The sequence below is a fragment of the Mastomys coucha genome, chromosome X (genome assembly GCF_008632895.1).
Source record: "Mastomys coucha isolate ucsf_1 chromosome X, UCSF_Mcou_1, whole genome shotgun sequence".
Classification (NCBI taxonomy): Eukaryota; Metazoa; Chordata; class Mammalia; order Rodentia; family Muridae; genus Mastomys; species Mastomys coucha.
The window spans coordinates 121,572,547-121,580,254 of NC_045030.1; positions in this window are offsets into that span (position 1 = coordinate 121,572,547).

Genomic DNA, 7,708 nt, shown 5'->3' on the forward strand with positions numbered 1-7,708 from the left:
ATCAACTAATTTATTTATTTTCATTCCAAATGTTGCCCTCTCCCAGTCCTCCTGCCAGATTTCTTCAGGCTATTCTTCTTCCTCTTTACCTCTGAGAGGTTTCTCTACCTATGGATATCCCCATTTCCTGGGGCATCAGGTACCTACAGGATTAGGTGCATCAACTCTCAATAAGGCCAGACAAGCTATTCCTCTGCTACATATGTGCCAAAGGCCTCAGACCTCACAGTGTATGCTTTTTGGTGATTGGCTTGGTCTCTGGGAGCTCCCAGGGATCTGGGTTAGTTGACAATGTTGGTCTTCCAATGGGGTTGCCATCCCCTTGAGCTATTCCAATCCTTGACCTAACTCTTCCATAGGTTCCCCAACCTTAATGCTTAGCTGTGAGTATCTGCATCTGTCTCAGCCAGCTGCTGGTAAAGGCTCTCAGAGGACAGTCTTGCTGGGTTCCTGTCTGCAAGTACAACATAACATCAACAACATTGTCAAGGTTTGGGACTTACCAATGGGATGCATGTCAAATTGGGCTGGTTACTGAACAGCCCTTCCTTAAGTCTCTGCTCTATTTTTTCCATGCATTTATTTTAGAGAGGAACAATTTTGGGTCAAAAACTTGATGGTAGCTTGGTAAAACCATTCCTCCACCAGGGTACCCTCTTTATCTACTGGAGGTGGCCTCTTCAGATTCCATCTCCCCTGGTTGGGCATTTTAGATAAGATTAACCCCACTGAATCTTGGGAGCCTCTCATATCCAAGTTCTCCTATCCCCCACCTCATAACACCCACACACACACACAGAAGTTGTATAACTCCATTCATTCTCCTGGGCCGCTGGATTTCTCTCCTATCACCCCATCCTGATCCTTGTCCATTTTCCTCTCCCACCCAACACCCTTCCTGCCTCTGTCTCCCATGATTATTGTGTTCCCCATTCTAAGTGGGATTGAAGTATCCTTACTTGGGCCTTCATTCTTATTAAACTTAATACAATCTGTGGGTTGTATACTGAGTATCCTGTGCTTTTTAGTTAATATCCAATTATCAGTGAGTATATATCATGCATATCCTTTTGGGACTGGGTTATCTCAATAAGGATATTTTCTAGTTCCATCCATTTGCCTGCAGAATTCATGATGTCCCCGGTTTTGGTTTGTTTTTTTTTTTGTTTTGTTTTGTTTTTTTTTTGTTGTTGTTGTTGTTTTTTAATAGCTGAATAGTATTCCATTGTGTAAAGGAACCACATTTTCTGTACTCATTTTTTAGTTTAGGGACATCTGATTGCTTCCAGTTCCTGGCTATTTCAAATAAGGTTACTATGATCATCGTGAAGCATGTGTCCTTGTGGAACAGTGAAGTTCTTTTGGGTATGTGCCCAAGAGCATTATAGCTGTTTCTTCACATAGAACTATTTACAGTATTCTTAGGTACAATCAGATGGATTTCATGAGTGGTTATACTTAGTTTAAATCCTACCAGCAACAGAATGGTATTCTTGTCTCCACATCCTCTCCAGCATGTGATGTCAACTGAGTTTTTTATCTTAGCCATTCTGATTGATGTAAGGTGGAATCTCAGAGTTGTTTGATTTCCATTTTCTGATGACTAAGGATGTTAAACCTTTGTTTCTTGTTCATTCAAGATTCCTCTGTTGAAAATTCTCTGTTCAGATCTGCACCCCATTTTATTTGGGTTATTATTATTATTATTATTATTATTATTATTATTATTATTATTGTAATTTTAACTTATTGAGTTCTTTATATACTTTAGATATTAGCCCTCTATCAGATGTAGTGTTAGTGAATATCTTTTCCCAATATGTAGATTGCCATTCTGTCCTATTGACTGTGTTCTTTGCCTTACAAAACCTTTTGAGTTCCATGAGGTCCAGTTTATCAATCTTTGGTCTTAGAGCATGAGCCAAGGTGTTCTGTTCAGGAAAATTTCCCCTGTGTCACACATTCAATGCTGTTTCCCACTTTATATTCTATTAGATTCAGTGTATCTGTTTTTGTTGTTGTTGTTGTTGTTGTTGGGGTCTTTGATCCACTTGGACTTGATCTTTGTCCAAGGTGATAAATATGAATCAATTTGCTTTCTTCTACTTACAGATGGCCTGTTAGAACTATACCTTTTATTGCAGATGCTTTCTGTTATCCACTGGATAGTTGTGGCTTCTTTGCAAAGATCATGTATCCACAGGTGTGTGGGTTTGTTTATTTCTGGGTCTTTGATTCTATTCCATTGATTGGCCTGTCTGTCTCTGTACCAATACCATGCAGTTTTTATCACTATAGCTCTGTAGTTTGAGCTCTGTAGCTTGAGGTCAGGGATGGTAATTACCCTAGAAGGTATTTTATTGTTGAGAATTGTTTTGGCTATCCTGGGTTTATTAATTTTCCACATGAAGTTGAGAATTGTTCTTTCTACATCTGTAAAGAATTCTGTTGGAATTTTGTTGGGGATTGCATTTTAGACTATAGATTGCTTTTCATAATATGGCCATTTTCACTGTTAATCCTATGTATTCATGAACATGGGAGATCTTTCCATCTTCTGAGTTCTTCAATTTCTTTCTTCATTGGCTTGAAGTTCTTGTCATACAGATTTTCATCTGTTTAGTTATAGTTACACGAAGGTATTTTATAGTATTTGTGGCTATTGTGAAGGGTCTAGATTTCCTAATTTCTTTCTCTGCACATTTATCATTTGTATAAAGAAAGGCTACTGATTTATTCAAGTTAATTTTATATCCAGCCGCTTTGCTGAAATTGTCAGCTGTAGGAAGTCTCTCATAGAATTTTGGGAGTTGCTCATGTATACCATCATATCGTGGCAAATAGTGATACTATGACTTTTTCCTTTCCAAATTGTATCCCCTTGATCTCCTTTTATTGTGTAATATCTCTATCTAGGACTTCAAGTACTATGTTGACTAGATAATGAAACAGTAGGTAGCCTTGTATTTTTTCTAGTTTTAGTGGGGTTGCTTTATGTTTTTATCCATTTAACCTGATGTTGGCTGTTGGTTTGCTGTATATTGCATTGATTATATTTAGGTATGTGCCATGGATTCCTGATCTCTCCAAGACTTTTTAATATGAAGGGGTGTTGTATTTGTGGAAAGCTTTTTCATTGCCTAATGACAAGATTCTGTGAAATTTTTCTTTGACTTTGTTCATATCTTGAATACACTTGGTGGATTTCCATGTAATGAACCATGCCTGAATTCCAGGGATGAAGCCTACTTATTGCAGTGAATATGATTTTGATATATTCTAAGTTTGATGAGTTCTTGAACTTGGCTTTTGAGAATTTTGAGTATTTTTACATCAATATTGATAAGCAAAATTGGTCGGAAGTTCTCTTTTTTTGTTGTGTCTTTGTGTTGTTTAGGTATCAGAGCAACTGTGAATACATAAAATTAATTAGGTAGTGTTTTTTCTGTTTCAGTTTTTTGGAATAGTTTGAAGCACATTGGTCCTATGTCTTCTTTGAAGATATTGAAGAATTCTTCCTAAAACCATATGGCCCTAAGCCTTATTTGGTTGGGAAAAAAATTAATGACTGCTTCTATTTCTGTAGATGCTATTGAGATAGTTTACCTGATCTTGATTTAACTTTGGTAACATATCTATCTAGAAAATCATTCATTTCATATAGATTTTTTAGTTTTGTCTAGTATAGATTTTTATACTAAGATAATATGATTTTTAGAATTTACTCAATTTCTTTTCTTTTGTCTCTCTTTTTATTTCTGATTTTGTTAACTTGGATACTGTCTTTGTGCTCTTCAGTTAGTTTGGCTAAGGGTTTATAAGACTTGTTGATTTTATCAAGTAACAATCTCGTAGTTTTGATGATTCTTTTGTATAGTTCTCTTTGTTTCTAGTTGTTTGATTTTAATCACTGAGTTTGACTATTTCATGTCTTCTATCCCTCTCATGTATGTTTGCTTCTTTTTGTTCTAGAGCTTTCAGGTTTGCTGTTATCTTGATAGTATAGGATCTCTCAAATTTCTTTATGAAGGCACTTAGTGCTAATAATTTTCCTCTTAACACTGTTTTCATTGTGTCCCATAAGTTTAGGTTTGCTGTGCCTTCATTTTCATAGAATTATGGAAAGTCTTTAATTAATTTATTTCTTCTGTACCCAAGATGTCATTGAGTAGACAATTGTTCAGTTTCCACGTATATGAGCTTTTTGTTGTTTTTATTGTTATCAAAATCAGCCTAAGTCTGTGATAATCACATAGAATGCATGGAATTATTTCAATCTTCTTTTATCTGTTGAGACTTGGTTTGTGTCCAATTATATGGTCAATTTTGGAAAAGGTTCCATGAAGTACTGAGAAGAAGGTATAGTCTTTAATTTTGGGATTAAATGAAATGCATATATATATATATATATATGTATATATGTATATATACATATATATGCACAAATAAATATATTTGTAAATATGTGTGTGTGTGTGGGTGGGTGTCAAATCCATTTTGTTCATAACTTCTGTTAGTTTCACTGCTACTGTGTTCAGTGTCTATTTCAATGACCAGTCCATTGGTGAGAGTGGGGTGTTGAAGTCTCCCACTATTCAATGTTTTGAGCTTTGGTGCAGTTTCTTTTACAAATGTGTGTGTCCCTGCATATGGGGCAAAGGTATTCAAAATTGCGATTTAACATGGTGGCTTTTTACTTTGATGAGTATGAAGTGTTCTTCTCCATCTCTTTAAATTACCTTTGGTTGGATGTCTATCTTATTAGATATTCATATTTCTACTCCTGTTTGTGTCTTTGAAGCATTTGTTTGTAATTTTTTTCTAGCCCTTTAATTTGAGGTAGTACTTTCTTTGTTGCTGTTGTGTGTTTCTTGAATGGAGCAAAATGATGGTGCTTCTTGTCTCCAGTCTTTTAGGCTGTGTCTTTTTATTGTGAAATTAAGTATATTGATGTTGAGAGATATTAAAGGCTAATGAGTCTTAATTCCTGTTATTTTTGTTGATGTAGGTGGTAGTATGTGTGTCTTATTGCCTTATTTTGGGTTTGTGATGATATGATTAATTTCTTGTGTTTTCTTGGGTTTCGTTTCTCTCCTTGTATTGGAGTTTTCCTTATACTATCCTCTGTAGGGCTGGGTTTGTAAAAAGATATTTAAATTGGCCTTGTTAGGGAATACTATACCACAGGTGTAAGTAAGTCACAGACAGGAAGGACTATAGGGCTCAGGCAGAATGGGATAGATCATGCATCTGGAGGTGCAGGTGGGAGTGCAGATTGAAGGATGATGAGGCTCAGAAGGATTAATAGGCTCAGACAGTGTAAGATTTATCCAGTTCTGTTGGGCTCTGTGGGGATCCCAGCTCTCATGGACATTGAGGCTGGGGATTCAGCTCTGTCTTTGGTTAGTACAGACTTCCTGGGAGACAGGCAGGTGAGGTAGGAGTGGGAACAGGCTTGGAGCTAAGACACAGGTGCAGGTAGAGTTGCAGACTAGAAGGGCAATGGGGCTTAGGCAATGCAAGATAAATCCCAGTCTGCTGAACTCTGAGAGGTTTATAGCTGGCATCAGTATTTGGGCACCTGTGTTTTGGTTAGGGTTGAGCTCATGGAAGACAGGCAGTCTATGGGGTCAGAGGCAGGGGCAGGCATGCTATGCCATGTGTGCAGGTGGAATTTCAGACTTGAAGGATGATGTGGCTCAGGCAGAGCAAGATAGTTCCTTTGTTTTCGGGGTTCTGTGGTGATCCCAGCTGATGTGGGTATTGAGGTGGGATCTCAGCTATATCCGTGTTTAGGTCAGACCTCCTGGGAGACAGGCAGGGGGTTGGAGGTAGGGCAAGTATGCCAATCTGCCACTGGTGAAGGTGAAGTTGCAGTCCAGAAAGAGTGGGGCTCAGGCAGAGCTGGATAGAACCAAAGTCTGCTAGGTTCTGTGAGTATCCCAGCTGGTGTGGGTATTAGGACAGGTGGGTTCACCTGTGTTTCTGGTTAGGGCAGTACTCTTGGGAGACAGGCGGTCTGTGGGGCCAGAGTGGGGACAGAGTGGATACTCTGACTCAGGTCAAGCTGGAGGTACAGAATGAAAAGAAAATGGGGCTCTGGACATTTTGCAGAAGTCTCTGTGGGTCCAAGTTGACATGGGTATGGTGGTAGGGGACTTACCTTTTTTCCCTTTTTAGATCAGACCTCCTGGGAGACAGACATGCTGTGGGGTCCAGTTGGTGGACAGGCAAGGTAATTGGCCAAGGGTGCAAGAGGAGATTGCAGACTGGAAGGAAAATGGGGCTCAGGCAGTGCAGGACAGATGGTAGTCTGTCATGCGCCTTTCTCCGTCCAGCGGAAATAAGGGGGCAACAACAAGCTCTTCTCCATGTAGTTTAATCAGGAACCTTCATTTTTACTTCTTCTCTAGCTAGCTTCTTTTATATTCTTCTATATCTTCTTCTTACATCTTACTAGTTACATCTTTCTACTTTCTTCTTATTTACTCCCATTTCCTACTTACTCCTATTCCCTACATCTTACTACATACATCTTACTTCTATTCTTATTCTTACATCTTACTTCTATCCTTACATCTTACTTCTATCCTTACATCTAACTTCTATCTTTACATACTTACTCCTAATTCTCACATCTTACTTAATATTCTTATTTCTATCCTTACATCTTACTTACTGTCCTTACAACTTACTTCTATCCTTATATACTTACTCCTAATTATCATTTTCTCTCCAGCCCCCAGCCCTTGTGGGTTAAATACTTTCCCTGGTCCCAATCAGCATCAGTATGTGGCAAAGCATCATAGGCTGCGGGAAAATCATGCCAGCTTGCATCACAAACTAGAGGCACACAGCTTTTCCAAATAAGGCTTATTTATCTCAATGCTCTCTGCTCTGGCCGGAGACCAGGTGTTCAATATATATGTATAGGGTGGCAGCTGCAGCTCCCCACAGTGGTCTGCAGAGCTTTGGGGGCGGGATCCAAATGGGCATGGGTATTGGAGCAAGGGACTCACTTGTGTACCTTATTAGGGCAGACCTCCTTGGAGACAGGCAGGCTGTGGTTTCTGGGCTCAGGGAGTATGCATACCACCTGACCCAGGCATAGGTGGGAGTGCAGATTGAAGGATGATGAGGCTCAGGCAGAGCAGAATTGACCCCAGTCTCCTGTGCACTGTGAGGTCCCAGCTTGCATTCGTCTGTGTTCCTTGTTAGGGCAGACTTCCCAGGAGACAGGCAGGCTGTGGTATCTGGGAGGGAGAGAAGGCACCCCATTCTGCTTCCTGTGCAGGTGGAGGTGCAGAACATAGGAATGATGGGCTCAGGCAGAGCAGGATATATCCCAGTCTTCTATTCTCTGTGGGGATCCTAGATGGCATGGGTATTGGGGCAGGTGTATCTACTGTGTCCCTGGTTTGGGCAGACCTCCAGGGAGACAGGCTGGCTGTAGTGTCCAGGGGGGGGGCAGGCACCCCAATCGGGCACGTATACAGGTGAGGCTCAGGCAGAGCTGGAAAGAACCCAAGTCTGCTGGGCTCTGTTATGACCCCACCTGGCATGGGTATTGGGGCAAGGGATTTACCTGTGTCCCTGGTTAGGGAAGACCTCCTGTGAGACAGGCAGGCTGTGGGGGTAGGAGTGAGGACAAGCTTGGGATTATGCCACAGATGCAGGTAAAGTTGCAGACTGGAAGGACAATGGAGCT